The sequence below is a fragment of the Patagioenas fasciata genome, chromosome 6, assembly GCF_037038585.1.
Source record: "Patagioenas fasciata isolate bPatFas1 chromosome 6, bPatFas1.hap1, whole genome shotgun sequence".
NCBI classification, from domain to species: domain Eukaryota; kingdom Metazoa; phylum Chordata; class Aves; order Columbiformes; family Columbidae; genus Patagioenas; species Patagioenas fasciata.
Genome location: NC_092525.1, coordinates 24104884 through 24123687, shown reverse-complemented (window position 1 = coordinate 24123687; position 18804 = coordinate 24104884). Strand labels below are relative to the sequence as shown.

The 18804-nt window shown below is 50.7% G+C and overlaps 1 protein-coding gene across 1 annotated transcript in view; it reads right to left on the bottom strand.

The window, feature by feature from the left end:
- The window catches only part of TMEM121 (transmembrane protein 121), a 34792-nt gene extending 18685 nt beyond the window's left edge, over positions 1-16107 (bottom strand). Inside the window, exon 1 of the mRNA XM_065842709.2 lies at positions 15957-16107. The gene's annotated coding sequence lies outside the window, so the exon portion shown is untranslated. The remainder of the gene's footprint in view (positions 1-15956) is intronic.
- Between the last annotated feature and the right edge of the window lie 2697 nt (positions 16108-18804).

Genomic DNA, 18804 nt, shown 5'->3' with positions numbered 1-18804 from the left:
CCTAAATATCTTTATAATGTAAGATAGAGAACTTTGCTTACAGTCGGAACATTTATAAGGCATTCAATTAGCCACTGGAGGGTTTCTTAGTATTCCCCTATTCTCCATGAGCACAGAGGCAATTACATGAGATTCTAACTTTTAAAATTAAAGAAAAAAGACAGGAGAATTTGGATAAAACCTGTTCCCAGTTTCACCCTGGAACGTACATGTGGAGGAAATTTCATGCAGATCAGGCTTAATTTACTGCACAATTCAGTTCAGAGCCAGAGCAAGACTCTTCCTGCGCATTTGCTGGAAGATCCTTCTGCGTGGGAAGGGAACCGGTACGTTAGGTGCTGCTCCATGAGTGGTTTCTAAGGACGCTCCCACAAGCAGCTGGGGCACAGTGTCATTCCACATCCCACTTCTGCTCCCCCTGCAGCCCCACCACCCCTGCATTGTCCCTGAGACCTTGGGTGGAGGTCCCAGCCCTCTCGCAGAGCCGCTCTGGGGGTGCCTGTCATGAGAGATTCCTGCTGGTGTGGCCATACACGCATGGTAGTCTGTGTCCGTACCTGCAGCCCCTCCACACTCCTCCATGAATCATTGTGCAGCACAGCCATGCCCAGGGACTAATTCTGGTTGGAAATAAGGTGTATATTTGTAACAGGCAGTTAATAGTGAGGGTAATTAATCAGAGCAGCAGATTAGCGAGGGACATGATGGATTTCCTGATTCCGACATCTTTAAATCACAATCAGTTTCTCCTTCCAGACCTGCTCCAGCTGAGCCAGAAGTGATGGGCTCAGTGATACATCACCAAGTCAAACATCCCCACAAACTGATGCTGCAGTGGGAACCTCCATCCTCATCCACCCGACTGTGGGGCACTGGGGCTCTGCCACCCCAGGAGAGGGCAGCTGGAGGGAGGAGAACCTCTCCCCACACCAGGGGCTTTGATCATGTCCTCCAGATTTATGTTTTGAGAGTGTTTAACGGATTAAGATGCCAGATCTGTAGTGCTGCCAGAAAACACCATTTTCTCTTAATAAGTGGAGAGCAGCAGGTCATTTCATCTCCTGTACCTGCTCTGTACCTCCAGCAGGGAGGTAGGACTGTATCTTCCCAGGGTGGCAGCACCTTTCTGTCCCTTTCTGGGTGGCCTTGGCAGACCTTTCCCCTTCACTGGGACAGGAGCACCCCACCACAGCCCTTTCTCCTATACATTTCCATGGGCATTTGCTTCTCCAGAGCTGCTCCGCACCACGATCCAGCCTCACACAGCACTGGCACCTGGTCTCAAGCATTTGGGCCTCCCACAACAGATTTTTCATGAGTGGTATCATGCTCATGGCAATATTTTTAAAAGTAATCCATAGCCATGCATTTTGCTTTGCTTTCTGGCTCCTGAGCCTGCAAGCCTCGCCTGGCTCACACGTTCTCCAGCCACCAGTGCCAGACACCTCATGCTGCCTTCCAGTGCCAGCCAAAAGCCTTCTGCAGCCACACCACAGCCTGCTGCCTTCCCAGGCAGTGAGGATGGCAAAGGTTTTAACACAACCATAGGGGTCCCTACCCCTGCACTCCAGCCCCCCTGATGCTGTGCAGGGCCTCGAAGGACCTGGACAAGCAGAAGCATCGTGGGGAGCTGCTGAGCAACCCTACTGTGGTTCTGGTCCGTGTGGTGTCACAGACTGCTATGAGAATCACCCTGTGGTTGGGGAGGAACAAGACTGACTTCTCCTGACCCCATCCCACTGCTGCACATCCAAGTCATCCCTATAGAGCCAGCCATGCTGGGGGATGCTGGGTTGTGCATAGGGAAAAGTGTGCAGGGGAAGGAAACACCACCGTAAGGTGAGGTGAAAGTTAATATAGCTGCATAAATGAACTCAGACACTCAGCGCAGGGAGGATGCAGGAAAGTGTAATGCAGAAAAGTACCTTTTTTATTTTTTTGTTTTGCTGAAGAGCAAAGCACTCTGCTACTTTTTCCAGAGCACTTAAAACCTGAGCACATCCCAGCTCCCTTGGGGCATTCCCTCAAAACCTCTGTCATTCCCCTAACACTCTCCCTGGGTATCAGACAAAGGGCATGCGAACTGTTTAATCCCATGCTACCGCGCATTTTGACACTGCTGTTGTGCCAGACCTGAGATCACTACAGTGGGGCCAGCTGCAGCAGGCAAGGGAGGCAGGGCTGCAGGCAGCATCCCGTGCCAGCATCCCCAGGGCCTGACGCCCATCAGCGTTTTTCGTTTTACCCAGTGTGAGGTGTTGATCCCAGCAAATGCTGGAAGTCAACGTTAAAGCCATGCTGTGGCATTTCCCAGCTGCTGCTGCCCAAAGGAATAACGCTAACTGTGTGCTAACATGGCAGGGCTGGGCGCCCGTGCTGCCTTCCCTGTGCCCAAGCGAGAAAGAGGATTTCTAGCATGCAGAGATTCCTGACCAAGAGAGCAAGTGCTGGCTCTTGGGGAACTTACATTCAGCAAAAAAATAGGTAGAAAGAGCATGTTTACAAATATATATATTTTTAAATATATATATGCATATCTATATGCATATATATTTTTATATATGCGTATCTATGTGCATGTCATTATGCTAAGTCATGGTGAGACAAAGTGGATCAGCTACAGTCTTGACATTCTAAAATTAGGTTTTATGTAAAATAAGTATTTGCTTCATGTAGGGCAGTTGGTATTAAGATTTATTTTCATCCTGACTTGTGTTACTGCTTGATATGATTGGGTAAAGCCCAGGGCACATGCATATCATTGCCATTCATAACATATACATGGATTCATGACGGTGCTAGCAAGCTGAATTGCCTCACAATCTTTTTTCTGCTGCAGAGAGCTTAATAAGCATATAAGTCTTTGAGCAAAAAAGAGAACCTATGTATTTGCTTCACAAGAAGAGTCCTTGAATGGAGTTGTAGGAGCCGGAGAAAGCATAGTACCAGCTGCCTAGCATTCATTACCCACGTGGGCTCATTTCTAAGAGCCAGGCCCGTCATGTCTGTGGGACTAACAGTAGGCAACAGGGCAGCAAATGTTAGTGGAGCAGTTGTATAAGCTCCAGGACAGCCCATTACTTCTCTTTCACCAGAAAAAAATTCCCAGAGTGTTTATTTACTTCAGCTCTTTAACCAAATGCCTTTGGCAAAGGCTTTTTACTGTTATTAAGAAAGCATAAATTGAATGCTTACAAACATCTACGTGTGAACTCCCATGCTCCTGCAGGAATAGAAATATGGTTACAATCAACAAGCAGAAATAATGGTTTTAATAATGAATTTTATGTCCCCTGGTGTTTTCCTGACAAAGTGAGGAACATGTCCTCGCTGCAGCTCAGGTGCAGGACTGGGAGCAGTTACTCAAGCCCACAGGTGGCTGCCATGGGGATATGGCAGATAGAAAAGCCACAGCTAGCTAAGGAGAAGGAAGATTTGAGTTTATAGAAAAACTTTCCCCACAGGAAAAGAGAGATCCTTAAAGGACAGGCTTAAAAATCCTGGGTTTCTAGGGTCAAGGCTGAGATATGACACCCTGATGGAAAGAAACAACCTGATGCAAACAAGAAGATGGGGATGTATCCACTGAGAGAAAGAGCCTGACCAGCTGTATGGAGGAATTAGGATCATTGGCACCAGCTGAGAGACCAGGTAGTTTTAGAATAAAAGGCACATGGTGAGGGTTTGTTGTATATTTCCCTGGAGTAATTTTGGAGCAATGCTGCTGGGGCTGATATTGTTTAGTGAGCACCTACTTTCCAGGTAGAGACTGAGGCACAGATGCTCAAACTTATTCTGTTTGAATGTGGCTGGAGCAGGCTTTTTACCTGCCAATTACAGAACTGACATGAAGAGATGCTGCTTTTGTTTGCTTTTTAAGTGGAAAGAATGTTATAAAAGAGCCAGCTATAGAAATTAAGCCTGGAGTGAATAATCACCACTGGCTTTGGTACAATTAAACAGGAAAAGTATGGAAAAACAATCTGATATATAAGGGCTCCATCCTGAAGAGGAGAAACTGGTTGAAGGCATCTCTAGCCTCCTCCATGCAGGTACTTTGGGGCTTTTTGGCAGCAGGCATTAAGCTGGCTGGGGCTGCTGAGCCACCATGCCATGCTGCATGGGGTGTATACCCTGCACAAACCCCCTCACCAGCCTGGCCAGGCAGGAGCAGCACTGCTGAACTCAGCAGAGCCATAAGGACCAGTAGGGGAGCACGGCTATTTAAGCCAAAGGACAGTGCTGATGCAAGAATAGATGAGGATAAGTTAACCATGAAAAAACTCAGCCAGGAAGAAGGAAGGATGGAGCTTTGGGCCAGCCATGGTGCAGAAGATGCAGAGAATGGGAGTTGGGTTTTATTCCCAACTTCTACAAGGAGATGGCAGGATGCAGCATCAGGACTCTACAACCCCCAAAGTCCTTAACCTGCAGACCTGCCACCACCTGCCATGTCCCCTTCCCCACCCATCCTGCTGTTGTGGGGCTAGAGGATCCCTGCAGGACACTGCATGTTTGCCTCCCAGCTCCACTGGAATGTGTTACCATGCTTTATTTCATATGTGTATTTGTTTTTTAAACATATGTGGCATTTCTCTACAACTGTCAGCATTGACCTTCGTAGCTGCCATGGTGATGAGCACCACAAAGAAGCCTATAAATAACATGAATGTGCCACATGCTGGCCCTTTTATGGGCCCTACTCTTTTTGATTTACTTATATGCAAGATATTTTACCGGACAACCCAATTAAGCTTGACAGCTGTCTGACAATGAATTCCTGCCCAGTGATGGCTTGCAGACGCTTTATATTAAACCAGACAACATGATGCAGAAGACGAACAGAAGCTACTGGTGGGATTTCGCATTTGTACTCGCTGATACTGCTGCAGGGTCACCCACAATCTTTACAGCAACAGCCCTTGAAAGTTCCCCACGCTGCAGGGGACAGCAGAGCTCACCCTGAGCAGCAGCACAGCACTGGGCTGTGAGTTTTAGGAGGAACCCTTAACTTCCCTCACTGTGTGCATCGGTCAAGCATTCAGTTACAGGGTTGCATTGTATTTCTGGGATGCTTCAATAACATACATGCTGGATTGCATACATCTTGGGTACAACTCAATGTGAGCAGGTCGCTTTGCTGTGAACATAACGCAAAAAGTGTGCTCAGCCACCCTGAGCTTTACAGCAGCTACAAACTTTGTAGGAGGCCACTGTGGAATCAAAAGCCCTTGGTCAGGGGTGCCCTGGTGGCATCAGCACCCAGCATGGATCTGAACTCAGTCCCTTCGCCTGCAGCCGGGCTGTTCACCCGGGTTTACACCACATCTTCCATGATGGGGACTCCTCATACCAGCGTCCACTGTAAGTAACATCTCAAGGGACAGTTTTCAGCTACTACCTCTGAATTCTAGCAGGAATTCCTATATTGCAGAGGGGCAAGGCAGAAATGAAACAGCAGACACGGGGCTCGCAAGGTGTGTTTCTCTCAGCCACCAATAAATAGTAGCTATTGTGAAAAAGCCTCTTCCACTCTCTGGGCCCGCTTCCACCTTTTTTCCCAACCAAATCAGAGGCCACGATACACAACCCTCATCCCAGAGCTGCTTGAGCCATCATCCATCCTTCCCAGCTTGATGGCATCTTTCTTATGCTCTCCCTGTACATTCCTGTCCTGTTGAACCAGGGAGAGTATCCTTGGCAGAGACAGCTGAAAAAATTAGGTTATCCAGAGCGGAAATAATCAAAGTTGCTTTCTATGTTGCTGTCCAGGAAGGCAGTGTCTGGGTCCCCACCTCTTTGGGGAGGCAGAGGGGTGAAGCCCTCATGGCATGTGGGGAACAATACAGATTCCTCACAAATAAACACAACAGCATTTTTTCAGCTTTTCTGGCTGAAGCCCAAATCTGGACTTCAGGCCCAAATATGTTTTCAGATTTTTGATCTTGAAGGATTTAACAGTATTGAGGAAGGCAGGTGCTTCACAAAATCACATTCATTCACTTGAAAACCCAATTTTCCACCAATTTTTCAAACTGAGGAAGTTTGGATTGGCTGTGGTTTAATGCTGAGCTGACACCTGAACCCGGGTGGCTGGCAGGTTAATGAAGAGCAATGAGTCCCAATAATGTGACCTAAACTACCCAAGCTCTATGATTATTTCCCTTCAGGTTTATAAATTCCCTGCAAATTCACATTAAGGGTGCCAGTTCTCCCCTCTCCTTAAGCATTTTCTCCTATGATGTCTGCCAGCTGCTGCAGTTTCTTTACTCTTTCTCCCCTCTTCCCTGGATGGTTTTATTTTGCTTTTGCCAAGGAAATCGAGCGCAGCACTCCTTTGCAAAGTTATTTTGCAACTATAAATTTCCTATACTTCCCCTGCTAGACTTGGGTGCAAAGAGGGAGTTCAAAGCAATACTCCTCTCTTCCCGTGAATTTGAGATAAGTTCCCTATGGGACTGTGAGGCTTCATTGCCAAACAGGAGGGCAGGGGAGAATTAATAAGAGGTGATTTAGCCCCACCATGACCTCCACGCCAAGCCAGGGAAACACAAGTACTGCTCAAAGTCTAACAGCGCATGATACTACATGAGATGAAAAGTTGTTCTGGCTATTAGGCGGGACGAGTTGTGTAGCTGCAGAAAACATGGGAAGATTAGAAAAGCTAAGAAATCAAAGGAGAAACCAAAGGAAAAAAAAAATTAAATTGATTTCTATTAGAGGAATAAGAACTGAACAAACCTGCGATTCTATTACTGTATTTGCAAGAGGGACAGGGAGGAGTGGAGGGAAGAGGCTCCCCTTCTGGGGGAGCCCTGGGCCGCTCATCACTGTGCTGCATGCTGAAAACCACTGAAATTTAAGCTACATCAGGGGAATTCAAACAAAAGCAAACCAAAAGCTGGATATTTTGCAAAGGGATTAAAGGAAAGCTTTACAATCAGAGCCAAGGGCTCCACAGGTAAATTAATTATGTGGAAGCTGCCCAGAAAAAGGGAGTGTGGTGGCAACGAATGCTTCATTAGCACAACTGGTGTGCAGTACCCACAGCTTGGGACGCCAGTGTGCGGGCAGGTTCTCCTGGAAATGCAGAAAACCAGGGAAGCTGTTGCCAGCAAGCATGTTGCTTGCGGAGGTAAACTGCTGCAGGAGCTTAAAATCCAGAGAGAATGGCACAGCAGGGAGCAGGTGCTTGGACTAGATGACCTTTGAAAGTCCCTTCCAACCCAAACTATTCTACGATGATTCTGTGCAGAATTTGTCCAGCCTTAGCATGAGGGAATCGCTGCCATGCTGCCAGCAGATCTACAGGGACTTCTCGAGCTTTTTAAATGCAAACATACAACTCCAGAGGGTTCAGATCAAGCTGTCCTAACTTCAATAATGCAACAACTCCTGATTTTTAATAATAAACTTCCTATCAAACTACACTTTAACCTCGCAGTGTAAATGATATGCCAGGGCAGGGGGTGGCTACAGAAAAGCTAACCTAAATCACCCGACTCTGCTGCTGTTGCAGAAATGAACCCGCAGGGAACAGAAAAGCCACCCCAGGGCAGTGGCAGCTGGCAGCCTGAGCTGTCTGCTAATTGCTATGGACAATCGGGGACCTGCAATTTGTTTGCTATCCTGCTCGGTCTCGTGTGGGAAGCGCAAGGGCACGCTCGCACGCTGTGTGGTTTGCAAACAGCACGGGGGTAGAAAGTTCAGCTAAAACGCTTCAGTTGGGAAAAAACAGCCACATACAAGGATTAATAATAGCGGCTTTCTTCTTGACTGGAGTTACTAGCAAGACTGCAGAGACGTGCTTGCCTAGGCAGGTAATACTATGGACTGTTTAATGGGGCTAGCCAAAAAATGACTAGGCAGAGCTCCCAACATGCCAGGTAGTGCAGCAGCTCCTACAACTTTTGTTATGGGGGGCTACAGTGTTTCTCTGAGCCTCCCTGCCCTGAGACTGTGGGAGGTTTGGAGGGAGCATGTTTGCAAGGTGCTCATCTGCTCCCTCCAGCCTCACAACCTAAGGAAGAACCTCTCGGCCCTGGGGGAACCGAGGACTTGTCCCCTCCACAGATGCAGGGATCTGGATATGCTTCCAGGTGCTTCCTCTGGGAGAAAGGAAAGATGTGATGGCCTCGTGGGAAGGGATGAAGGTGGGTCTCGGTGGATGCTCTGCACAGCTGGGCTCTCACACAGGTTTATCTGCAGAACTGTCACAGTCCAAGCTTCTGCTTTACAGCCAGGTTTTTATATTCTGTGTTGATTTCCCAAGGGTCTTCATTTGGGCTCATCATCCCCATAGGGATAAATAGGACTGCAGCTGCCATCCTAGCATCTGCAGCCAGCTTTGCCGAGCAGCAGTGTGGTCTGCTGGATAAAGCAGGGGCTGGGAGCCAGGAGCACAGAACGCCAGCCCAGCTCCTGCCAGGAGCCTCTACTGAGGGCTCACTCCAGCCCATCGGTGTCTTCACAGACACTCGAGGCATGTCCCAGCTGGGCATTAGTTAATACTGGTGACCTCGATGCTCAGGGCTCAGGCAGCACCAGGGATGGTGCCTGTGCGAAGGACCAAGGAGCCCTGTGGCTCCTGCAGGCAGTGGCTCCCTCTGCATCCCAGCCCTCCCCTTCACAGATGGCTCTGACCTGTAAAGCTGAAAGGCCACAGCATCCATGGCCAGGATCAAGTGAGAATGTAATCAAAATAGCCGGTGTTATCCTACATCGGGGAGGTGGCTGGAGACATCTCCTCTGCCTCAGCTCTGCGCTGTGGGTAGCACCAGGGAGATGCTGTCCTGTGGAGAGGTCTGGTGCCTGTGGCTGGTGGCAGAGTCGAGTGCTTCTCGCTAGCGGAGCCTTCCCAATCTCCCTGAGTGCTTCTGGCCCTTGCCAAGCTCTTCTTCCTAAAAACCCTGTGGAATTATAGGTCCAACAGCAGACTGTAACAGACATACAAGAGACAAGTAGCTATCTAAGACAATGTGGAAAATATACTCATAACTGTGGGCTAAAACCTTGTATAGGATCAGTTGCATTTCCTTCCATGGGGATACTGTGATCTGTAACTGATGCACACTTGGTGTTTCGACACCACCTCCCAAATATCTGTATTAATGCCAGGTATAGCCTGGCAATATTAATTAATAACCTTCCTTCACTCATTGCTCCATGATCACTGTGCTCAGATGTGCATTGCCCAGCACAGGGATTCAAGTCTGATTAGCAGCAGCAAAAGCTCCACTAATATAACCATGTAACAATGCCCTCCCAGCCTATCTGACCGGAGGAGTAAGATGCATAGGGAAACATGCTTGTCCCCCAGCCACTCTACCGAGCCACGTACTTAACAGCATCAGGCCTGATCTAGCAGCACATTTCCCTGCGACGTGTTCCTTCAGCTGTAATAAAGCTCCAGGGGAAAAATTAAGGCTGCAGCTTGTCAGGTGTCTTTATATGCAGTGATGGATTCTGCATCTAGTTATTAACCTCTTGCAAAAGCTCAGTGTTATCTTGTATGGAAGTAATATTAGGTTAAACAGCTGTTGGTAACTTATCTCCCATTATCAGCGACTTCATTCAGGGCCAATATTTACTCACATCCAAGAAGCATCGCTGTATTCCCAATGGTATTTTTTATGGAGTCAAATGAGAGCAGCTTTTAATAGATCCTAGGTACTTATGAGGCTCATATTATCCAAAAACCTCCTAATCTTGAATACATGGCACAAGAAAACTCCCGGCGGGGATAAAGCCTGGACATGGCACACAATATGCAGAGGAAACCTAACCTGGGAAGCATCTCCTACAGACAAAAAGGTACTGACCCAAATTCCCCACCTGCTGCCTCCTGCACCAACCATTCATGTTGCTGCTCTTTTCCATCCCTCCTTCATGCCTCGGAAGATAGGTCAGCCATGAACTAGCAGGTTGCAACAGGTCCCAACCATCGCATGACCCTTTCTATTCCCTTTTTCATCCTCTAATGACAGCCCTTCAACTGAGGGCTCAGAAGATACATCCCCTGCCACTCCACTCCATCACTCAGACCTAGCATAGGTAGGTTCCTCTTAGCAGAAAAAATGAGTCTTTGTGTTCTTGCTGTGGATACAGTCAAGAGCATGTCAGTGGTTTGCTTCATGGCATTTTTCCAGGGAGTCCATCGTCTTCTTTATTACTTTTGCTGATGCTATCACAGTATTGCAAAGCCTTAGGCAGAGGCTGAGACCCCGCTGTGCTGGACACAGTAGAAGCAGAGATTAGAGGAAGGAATTTGCATCCAAAAAAAAAAAATTTAGATCCCTGCAGTCTAACTTCTCCCATCAGTATTCACAGGGCATGATCCTGCATGTCAGGCCTGGGATGCAGGTAAGGGGTTCTGGTTCAGATCCCAGGTGTTTCCCATCCGCATAGGAGCCTGAAGTCCCCACCACGTGCACATACGCGGCACTGTTTGGTGGTAGTGGTGTATCAGTGGTGGCACAGGCTGTCCCTGCACACCACAGAGCTCCTGCTTCCCCTGTCCAAAGTCAGCAGGTGTGAAGGCAGTTTCCATAGCCTCTCCTCTTCTCCACACCACCACCTGTCTGCACTGCAAGGAGAAATTACACCTTGGTGATTGTTGGGCTGTTTTATTATGCCATTGCAGTTGTTGGAGTTGGTTAAACTGAACCCCTGATTTGTCAGCAAGAGGCAGCCCTAGGAATGGCCAAGGGCCGGCGAGACCATCGTTAATGCTTAGTCTAAGCTGCAAGTGGCAGGTACATTGTAAGTGTGTCCCCTGACTCAGTACCCAACTGCGGTGAGTTTATAGCCTTCAATATTGCTACATTAATCATAAGGAATCTCCCAGTTCCTTGGAAATACAGCGACAAGCTCTCCGGGGCTGGTTTCAGTAGTTTTATTCCTAGGTAATAGCCCTCTCCTTCATTTATAGCTATGTCTAGACACAAAGTGAGCAAGGTGCTATAAACACTTGATGTAAAAACCATGTCTACCTCCTAACTCCTGCATTTTCACATCCCCACCATGCATGAACATGAAGTCTGTGCTCACAAGCCTTCCCATGACTGCAGCTTGCTGTCCCCAGTCCAGAGTGTGGTTGGGTCCCCAGGGGTAGCTTGGAGGGCACCCAGGGTTGGGAGGCTGTTTGCTCAAGTCCTACAGTCTGTCTCAAGATTATGGGCAAGTGGGAAGGAAAGAGGCAAGGTGTGCTTCAGATCTGCTCAGGAAGATGCAGATGATGGCATTTCTCAACATGGTGTTTCCAGGCACCCTCTGTCCACATAGGATGGTGTGAAAAGGAAGAAATCAAACTCACTCATAAACAGGAGGAAAGAGAGGAGCTATTAATCCTTGTCGGGGGGGATGCTAATTCATTATTGATGAAAACCAACACAGTTAACATAAATGGGATGGAATCCTAAAACGTTCAAGGCCTCTATGGATGTAAAAAAAATCATTTACTAAGTTTAAATATTGTGTTTAATGTGCCCAGTTATACCTCTACCTATTTTAAGTCTCCCCAGGGCACTTGAAATAACTAAAGGCCTCTAAGGCAGACAGAGGAGGTTGAGAGTGGAGGATACATGCTGAAGCCTGGGCATGACCCAGCGTCACTGAGACTGGGCACATCATGGGGAAGGAGAATTAAATCATGATGCTATGAGAGATGATGGTGATGCTGCCTGGGACCAAGGATGTGAGGCAAGGGGCTGATTTGCACCTTCAAGCCTCGGCCACACCGGGCCAGCTCAGGACCATAGGTCCTCATGGAAGTGACACACAACTGTGGCATCTAAAACTTTGCCCTGGGATCTTGCAGAACAGCTTGGCTGAGCCAGCTCACACGGGTGACAAATCCAGCAAGCAGAGAGGCAGCTGGGGGCTGATGGAGGGTGAGCCAGTGACCTGCCTGTGGTGATTCTGCTGCCAGCAAAGGTGGTGACTTCATCTCATGACGCTAGTTGTTGGCAATTATTTTCCAGCTCTTGTGTGTATTCATGCACTGCATGGCACTTCGGAGCCTTCAAGATGAAAGGTACTTTCACCAGCACTTCAGTGGTTTGTTTCCTATTATAGGTCTGGTTTTGACACTCCCCCACCCTCTTATCTAACTTTCTCTACAAAGCTCTTCTCACTTTTTCATCTTTCTTCTGTGGTCTCTAGCCAGGAAAAAACAACAACAACAACAACAACAACAACAACAACCAAAAAAAAGAAAAAAAAACCCACATATTTTTTCCTTTTTTGAAAACTTGAGATTAATCAGACACAGTGGTCTAGGGATAGGAGACCTTCACAAAGGTGATTCTTTAACAAAAAAGTCTGCATACTTTTCTGTAAACGCCTGTCTTCAAAATGGCTTGGTGCTTAAGGAAAAAAGGCTTTGTTTTTCCCTTTTAATGAGCCTAGTGGATGTTTTAATTAAGTTGGACAGGAATTTTCAGAGTTACTTGATGTGAAAATGTGAGCCTATAAGAGCTGCCTTTGATGCTTGAGTTATGTTTTAAACACTTGATGAGTCCTGCAGAGCTGTTAATCCTTTTAGCATAGCTAATAGCTATTGCTAGAGTGTTCATGAAATCCTGTTTTGTTTATGACTCTGCTGAGCGGGAGCCTTCCTCCCAAATGGCAACAATCCACTCTGGAGCTGTTTGCAGACCAGCAAACCCAGCAGCCCCCCAAACCACTGGGGCTGGGGAGCAGAGGACACCTGGGGACCCCAGGGCAGTTGGATATAAACTACGGGGGTCTCCCAGCACGTCTCACCAGCATGATGCGGGACCGCTCTGAGCATCCATTGGCAGAAGCATGTTCTGGTGGTATCCCGGAGCTGTGCCAGGGTGAGCTCAGAGGCATGCTCCCTGTCCACTTCCCCAATGGTTCATCCACACGTGGTGGCCAGGTGGGAGCTCAGGAACGGTCCCCACCCCTGTGCTCAATAGCAGTGCACACCGCAGTCTGTGTGTGCAATCCTCTGCCATGTCCAGAGTTGCTACCTTAAAATAAGAACTTTCCTTCTCAAATACTTTGACTTCACCTCTCTCCAGATGGGAGAGCCACCCCTCACCTTGTGAAAAGGCTTTCCTCTGTTCTACAGCTCTGGATGTACTTGAGGGACAGGTAGGGAGGAACAGACTTTGGGGAAGTGTAAATGCCTTCCATAAAGGATGCTGCAGGGAGAGATGAAAGCCAACTCCATTTGCATTAGTTCCGTAACTCTGGATGTTTTCCCTCTCCCGTTCAGACTGGAGTTAACACACACGCACACATTTTTGCCACAGAGCTATTCCATTGCCAGCTGCTCCTCCCAGGAGTTTTGAAGAAATCCCCCATTTACACACGACACTACTTGTCAGAGCACCGGCAGCAAACAGGGAAGGCAGAGGGAGAGCCCAGGCAGCTGTGGTTCAGCAGAGCCCTGCTGCGGCTCCGGGGCCAACATGAGCTCACTCCTGTCACCCTGGGTGGGGGGCAGGTGGCAGGACCTGCACCCCCCTCTTGCCACCGCCCCTGGGCAGCGTTACGGACCCATTAGCCAAATAAAAACCAGCAAGATGATGAGCTGCACCACAGTGCCTTAGCTGTGCTTCCACACGGCCCATAGCAAAATATCAGCAGCAACCTATCTATTTGTTAAAGCAGAAGAACAGGCACAGGCAAACGTGCTCTCTCTGGACTTGTGTGCTACATAACTGAATAAGCAGGGCTGTCTCCAGGGTCGGTATGTGCCTGTACATGGTGCTCCTGGGGAATATCCTGCTACTGTCGGCGAGGTGACAGAGGAGCCAGGGCCCAGATCGTCTGCTGGGTTTCCTTTGAAGAGCTCCTCAGAGTGCCTGCAGCACACAGCAGGGTGCCCAGAGACGGACAGGGACACAGGGATGCAGTATCAGCTCCAGACTGAAGCTCCAACCACGATGCTGTGTCAAGCCATGCTCACTTCCTCAGCTCACTGCTCTGAAACCTTCCTCCAACATTTTCACAGTATTTTGTATTTATTTCCCTCATTATTTTTTAAAGGGAGCAGGGGAATACCTCTCTGGCAGCAACCCTGGCCCTGCCAAGTCCAGGGAAGTTTAAGAACAGTTATGCTCAGGCAGCCTTTGAAGCCATGGAGGTAAATGGGCTGGGGTTGCTAGTGTCTTAACCAGAGGCAATTTTCTGTAAAACTGGCTTAAACAGGCAGCCAAACCTCTGTCTTAATTCTGATGGCAAAAGCTTTGCATTGGGAACCAGGGAAAAACCTGTTTTATATTCAGCCTGGTCTACTGTAGGTTGCAGCAAAACCTGTAGAGAGCCTTAAAATTGCAGGATCTGTGTTCATTTCATGTTATGTTGGTGATGCTCAGGAGATGAGAATTTCTGGAGGAGGATTTTGCATGCAGTCATCACACTTGCCTCTGTTCTTGCACCCAACAGGCACCTGGGGAAGAAGGCAGGTGACACCTGTAATGTGCAGCTGTGAGGTGGACATCCCACAGACTGAATGCAGCCTGGCACAGCTGCAGATCAAGGAGCTACTCGGGACGCACAGGGCTCAGCAGGCTTGGGAGATGTGGAGGGGATGTTACCGGGACCGAGAATTCCGATGGGCTCAGGTAAAGGCAGCTCACAGCTAAAGAGGCATCCAGATTCCTGGTGAAAACACCCTCATGCCAGATGCCTGACAGCACAGTGGTGTGTCCAGAGTGAGGAGTCTGGATCTGACCCTCCGCCTCCGGCTCAGCAGCATCAGATCAGGGTCCACAGGTGACACGCCAGGCTGAGCACAACTTCACACGGGCTCCGGCAGAGCTGCAGATCAATACCCCACACCCACGGCAAGTCACAGCTCGGCTGCACAGGCTGTCTGCCCAATGGATGGTGACAGTCTGCCACTGTGCAGGAAAAAGGGGGAAAAGGCTGCAAATGGAGATCTTCCAGGCACGGGAAAGTCCGCACAAGTAAAATACACAGCTGGCAGCGCCAGTGAGGCAGGACCCCCAACAGTATTCATGTCACCCCATGCACTTCAGGTCTGCGGGTAAGCAGCACCTCTGCTAGCAGGGTAGGAGAAGGGAAAGTCCCACTCAACACATTCAGCATGCCCAGGGGAGGGCCGAGCTGGTATGTGGTGACCACTGGGCTGTGTCACCTCTCCCACAGGTTGTGCCACTTCTCCCACAGTACCTTTCTGAAGTTGATTGCAAAGAGGAACGGTTTCCAGTGTGGAGACTGGGAGCATTCCTGCCCACAGGGCGAGCCCCCCAGTACTCAGCCTCCCTGCAAGGAGCACTGCAGGGAGTTCACATTCCCTGGGGAGGACAGAGATCAAACACGGCTCTCGCATCCTCCAGCTGAGGCCTAGCCTGAAAGCATCTCTGAGCCTGGGTCCGCCACCTGCCGCGGTGAGGCACCCAGCACCCCGAGTAGCAGGAGGCTCTCAGGGGTCCCTGATGGGATGCTCCCGTCCTACGGGTCCCCACTCAGGGCTCCCTGGCTGTGGGTAGGTTTCCCGCAGCCAAGTTTGCTCCAAAAGCATCAGAGGCTTCCACCGCATCTGCCCAACCACCTCTCTCTGCTCTCCCCCGGCGACCTGACCACCGAGCTGGGGGGCGCATTGGCTGCAGCCCCCCGGCACTCGCCCACTGCAGCCGGACGGTGCGCGACGCTGCCCGAGCGGGACCCCGGCCCATGCTGCTCCCCGCCGGAGGTCTAGGAGGTGCAGAGGCACAGCGGGGAGCGCAGGGGAGGGCTAGTGGCCGGCGGGGGGGGCACAGCCCGTGGCAGCCCCATCGCTGCAGCGTCCGTTGGCGGAGCGGGGAGAGGGTGATGGAGTGAGACGGTGCCCGGTGGGACTGCAACGGGGGAAACTTGTGCCGCGTCCGGAGCCCGGCGTTGCGCTAACGCAAGGAGGGATGCTCGGAGCCGGACCGCGGGGGCGGCAGTGACCCCCGGTGCTGCCGGCGGTGCCTTACCTGCGGGAGCCGCTCCGGAGGCTGCAGTCCGCGCCGTAAATCCGTATGTCGGGTGCGGCGCCGGGCGGGCGGGCGGGTGCCCCTCCCGGGGCCGCGGAGCCCCGACCGCCCGCCGCTCAGCCCCGTGGCGCCCGCCGCCCCCGCCGCGCTGCCCGCCGCCCCGCCTCGCCGCCCGCCGCTCCGCCTCGCCGCATCGCCGCCGCTGCCGTCGGGGGCTGCGGGCCGCCCCGCTGCCGTTCGCCGCCCCGCCGCCGGCCCCGCGGCCCCGCGCCGCGCTCCGCCGTCCACGGGAGGCGCGCTGGGGGCGGGCGGCGGGGCGGTGCGCCGGTGCGGCGGGGAGGGGAGGGCGTCCCCATCGCCCCTCCGCCCCGCGCCGCCGGGGGGAGACCGGACCCCGCCGTGCGGCGGGTTGCGACAGCCCGAGTCTGCCAGCCTGTCGTCAGGAACCGGGAGCAGCCCTGTCCCCCGGGACCCCATTCCTGGGAGCTGGCGTTTCCTCTGCCGCCATCCTGCGGCCGGGGACCCCTATCCTTGTTCCTGGCACCCAACAGTAAACCCGTCCTCCGGGATTCCGTCCCTGTGTCGCTGGGAGCTGGGACTGGTCCCAGACCTCGGGACACCTGTCCCCATCCTGGGGACCTATGAGCAACATCAGAGTCCAGAATTGCTGTCTCCATCCTCATCCCTGGGGTCTGCAGTCAGTCCTAGAGTCCCAGAATTCTCAGGCCCAGCCCCAGGAGCTGGTTTCAGTGCCAGGACCCAGGACTCCCTGTCACCATCCTGGGAAGCTGTGGTCAGTCCCAGAGACCAGGACACCGTCTTTAAGCCCTTCTCTTGTCTGTGTCCTGGGACTGGCTCAGCTGCTCTGCTGGAAAACGTGAAGGGGGCTGCCCAGACTTTTCCTCCACCCCATAGCCTGTGCCCCCATAGCAGAGATTCTGTATCATCACATGGGGAGCTCAGGACAAGCATGTGCCCTGTCTCAGTAGTACTTTTCGAGTCGTCCTCCTGCCCCTGCTCTGCCCTCTTGCCTCACTCAGCCCTGCCCAGCCGCAGGTACGATGCTTCACCAGGAGCATTGCTGTGGCAGCTCTGAACTCAGCAGTACTGAGGGCACTTTGCCCTAGGTGGGCTTTGCTGATGAGCAGCAGGAACAGGAACTGATTCTATGGGAAATCTCTTAATTCCACAGACCTTAGTTTTTTACAGCAGTGGTTGAATAGTGGTGAGTCTTGTCCTAGACATCCAGCCTCAGTTTGAGTGCTTCCTGGGGTGCAGAACCAGTGACCCAGGAGAAGTGTCTCCTTGGTTAGATGATTGAGGACATGCAGCATTGAAAGGCTGAGAGCAGAGGGATGCCAGCCTGCAGCTCTGCTCACACCTCTCCTACCTGCATGCTTTCAGCACTATGCAAAGAGAGAACCATTGCACCTTCACTCTTTGCAAAGGAAATCACTGTCCCTTGGTAGCATAAATGGAGAACCCTCATGAGATGCAGAATTGGCTGGCCCAGATTCTCCCACTGCCTCTCAAGCAGCAGGTACCCCTGAGGCAGCTGACTGGCTCAGCTGCCTGATGTGGCTACAGTTCCTCTGCATTGGGAAGCTAACTACTGGAAAATTATCCAACCCAGAGCCAATAGTTTCTCGGGGTAAAGGCTGGAGGCTGCTCTGTAGCAGGTGACCAGGACAGTTGAGCACACATCCCTGGGGAAGCTGTGAGTGGCAGCAGAGGGAGGTGCCTTCACAGCCTTTTGCCTGTAGACAAAGCTGCTTCAAATGAACCAATCCTCTGCAGCCATGGATGAGACTGTGTGGGAAGGGGGCCCTCTCGGGCAGCTGAATGAAAGGAGATTAAGGTAGCAAGTGAGTTTATACGAATATGAGCTTAATCTACTAACCAGATCAATCAAAGCTGCAGGGGATGCTTTCCCCCTGGAGTGTGTTGCTACTCCTGTGCTTACTCCTACATTGATGCAGGAAAATAAGTTCTGCCTGGTGTCTACAGCAGCTGTCCCCCTGTGTCTGGACCCACTTTATCTATGCAGGCCAGGCACAACCCTAATTTCCTACCACATTAACGAGCAATACTGTAGTTTGGTATGAGGGCCCTGTGGCCATGCTAGGTATGGCAGGAAGACCTCACTTCTGAGTTGGAGCAGCAATACGGTTGGGATGTGAAATCTTGCAAAGCAGGGCGATTTAGAGATCTCTCTGTGTACTCCCGGTCACTTATCACACTTATGCTGAATTATGCTTCACTTACACAACCTCTAAGGTTGCTACTCCAGTGAGGCAAAGCCAGCTCTTATGCTAATGTGACTATTTGTTAGTCTAATAACTCTTACTTGCATTTACTGTGCAGCTTAATATTGTCAACACTCCCTAATTGTGGCGGGAGAGTGCTTTTATAGTGAATTATAACAGTAGAGGTTAATTTGCAGAAACACAACTTTCCAACAGGCCCATACCCATGGAGTTTATAGCTGGAGAGATTTGTACACCATCACCATATCCATGGAATTTATAGCCAGAAAGATTTGCAAACCACTGTTTACCCAATTACCTCTGCACTGGACCTTGTATTTGCCGTGGCCATATCTACTGGTTTCTTCAGCGTGGAGCACACTTGTGTTTCCAGGTCACTTGTGAGCCCTGCTGAACCTCCTGAGATTGTGTCTCTCTGTGTCCTGTGCGTGCAGGTCCATGCTGCCTTACCTCCCAGGTCTGCTGGGTGGCAGGAGACATTGCAGAGCAGGCAGCGTACAGGACGTGAGCTCTGAGAGTTTAACTGTGAATCAAAGCGCTGGGTCATTTAAGCCAGTTCAGAACAAGGCTTAAGGACTTTA